The sequence below is a fragment of the Penaeus japonicus genome, unplaced genomic scaffold (assembly GCF_977035675.1).
Source record: "Penaeus japonicus unplaced genomic scaffold, GWHDUDI00000001_assembly GWHDUDI00000020, whole genome shotgun sequence".
Taxonomy (NCBI): domain Eukaryota; kingdom Metazoa; phylum Arthropoda; class Malacostraca; order Decapoda; family Penaeidae; genus Penaeus; species Penaeus japonicus.
Window position 1 is genome coordinate 36,394,142 of NW_028234422.1, and position 2,500 is coordinate 36,396,641.

The 2,500-nt window shown below is 31.3% G+C and overlaps 1 protein-coding gene across 4 annotated transcripts in view; it reads left to right on the forward strand.

The window, feature by feature from the left end:
• The window catches only part of E(bx) (nucleosome-remodeling factor subunit NURF301 E(bx)), a 34,313-nt gene extending 32,505 nt beyond the window's left edge, over nt 1–1,808 (forward strand). For all 4 annotated transcript variants that reach the window (XM_086548394.1, XM_086548397.1, XM_086548395.1 and 1 more), the window contains one exon: nt 1–1,808. This exon is cut by the window's left edge and continues 407 nt beyond it. The gene's annotated coding sequence lies outside the window, so the exon portion shown is untranslated.
• The last annotated feature ends 692 nt before the right edge of the window (nt 1,809–2,500 follow it).

Genomic DNA, 2,500 nt, shown 5'->3' on the forward strand with positions numbered 1-2,500 from the left:
GAACAACAGAGCATTAAAATGTTGTCATTGATATAATTTTGTCTCTTTTTTTTTCTATTTATTTTTTTATCATTATATTTTTTTTAATATATTTTTTTTGCATGTGTGTATGTACACATGTGGGCATGCATGTGTGAGAGATAATCAGCAAAGTCAAACAGAATTATCATATCATTATCAAATTTATGCCATGAAAAGAGTTGTCTACTGGCTGCAGAAATGGTCCCTGTAGGTCTTGTTAGCATCAGAGTACATTGGAGAACTGTTGCACCTTCTACAGATTTTATTTTTTTATAATTTAGTATAAACAGAAATTAATGACTACTATAAAAATTATATTGCCTTAGGAGGAGGAGCATAATCTTGTCACCCCTTTTTTTTTTTAGTTTGGAAAATTATTAAAAAAAAATTCCCCACACCCCATAGTATTGCTTCATAAAATGTTGCTGAATTATGAGAGCCTCACATGAAGCAGATACAATTTATTGTTGTTACTCTGTTTAATAAGAATATCAAAATATACAGGATTATCTTCTTCAGTGTCAGCAGTGAAAATGTGCATTTTTATTTATTTTCAGTGTTTTTATTATTTTTTTTTTACAATAAAGATGTTTGTGGAAGTGTTTCTTTAAGAATTTATTATTGAATATTGTTGAGTGCTAAGCTGCAGAAAAAGTGATTTCTGTCATCTTTGCACATATATGTTATGCAATAGCTTAGTGTAACATGATATTGTACATAAAGAATTTGTATGTACCCTATTGTACATTATATTTCTGTAGACTATACATACCAGGTACACTTTGCATTATTAAGAGGCACATTATTTTTACTGATGATGACCATATCAATGACATTGATATAACATAAAAAGTGTAATGATATGTAACACAGTAGACTCATATTTAATCAGCTATTGTCATATACCTGTAATCCCTTTGAGTGTTACTTCAATTTCTTTGATTAGTCGGATAGTGGATATCACCTTTATGTGACATTCCTATTGTAGATATACTTTGAGAAATGAGTCGCACAAATTAACAGTGTCCCGTGATAAATAGAATAAATATGTAAGAGAACTGCTATATGCGTCTGTTGTTGGAAGTACAATTCAGTGGGATGACAGATGCTCTGTGTTCCATGAATATTTTAGACACTTATTTATGGACAATATACTGAAAGCTGTCCCTCTTCCCTTCATAGCTCGAGTTTTAATTCCTAGATTTCTTCCTCGAGCATACTTGCTGGCCTTGTAAAGGATTATATTTGTAGATATTGCTCTGCGTGTGCTCCACTACTGCAAACCAAACAGTCTGAGTGGCTCGTTAATTGAGTCTGCTTGTACAAAGATAGCAAGATTATTTTAAATTTGAATAGGTACCCAACCTCAATCTCATATCCTGAAACTTCAGGGCCAAGTCAACCTTTTTACTTTTAGCTGTAAATGTGAAAAAAGAGTCACCAACAGAGTGATACTTAAAGTTGTATTGCTAGGTGACAATTGTAAGTATTTTTACAGATTTCCATAGTCCTTTTATTCAGAACACTCATTCAGCACATATGATATATGTATCTTCCTGGTTTCAAAAGGCATACCTTTGTGCACATTTGAAATGGACACGCTAAACACATGTACATGTTTACACTTTGTTGCCAAGTTGTATATGGCTGTTCATGGTCTTCACAGCCTCATCTCAGCTAAGTACAAAATTTATCTTTGTGAAGACATGTTACCATGGATAAACATATTTGTAAAGGTAATTTGTAATAAGAGTGCATTTGTTTTATAAAGTCGAGTATTCTAAAAATAAGAATTTTTCTTTTTCCTTATTTAGAGTGAAGTGGATGTGTATGATTAATCATTTTTCCCATGTCATTTTCAGTGCCTTTCTTTGAAATGTACAGCTCTGTACAGAAAATAAATATTGAAGTTTGTATACTTTTAAAACCACTACATGAAACAATCTGCCTAATTAAAATAGAAGATGATATAATTTTATTATCAATTAAAAGTAAAAAACAAATCTTTCATCAAGGAAGACTGAGAAGCAAACCAGAATAATAAGAAAAAAATTAGTGTGCACTTTCTACAATATCCATGATCCTGCATTTTCCATTAGATGTATTATGTAGTGGTAAATATTACTTTTACACCTATCATATTTGTTTTGCTATTTTACTGGCCTAATTGAACTGGCTGTTATATGGAATGCAGAGTATTTTAGATCTAGGGTGACAATAGGAGAAAAGTTGGTAATGGAATAATCTGAGCTATTCCCTAGAATCTAACCATTTGTTTATTATTTAGTGTATTAAGTATAAACATTCAGTAGGGAAGTGACCACTACATATATAGACTTAGAAAATACTTGTCATTACTTCATGTATGTTAACTTTTTTGGTTGTGGCTTAAACTTTACTACCTTTTCAATCATCAGATAAGTGGAATTTTGCCTAAGCTTATGGATGTATCTTTCATCCGTGAAATGATCGCATTGCC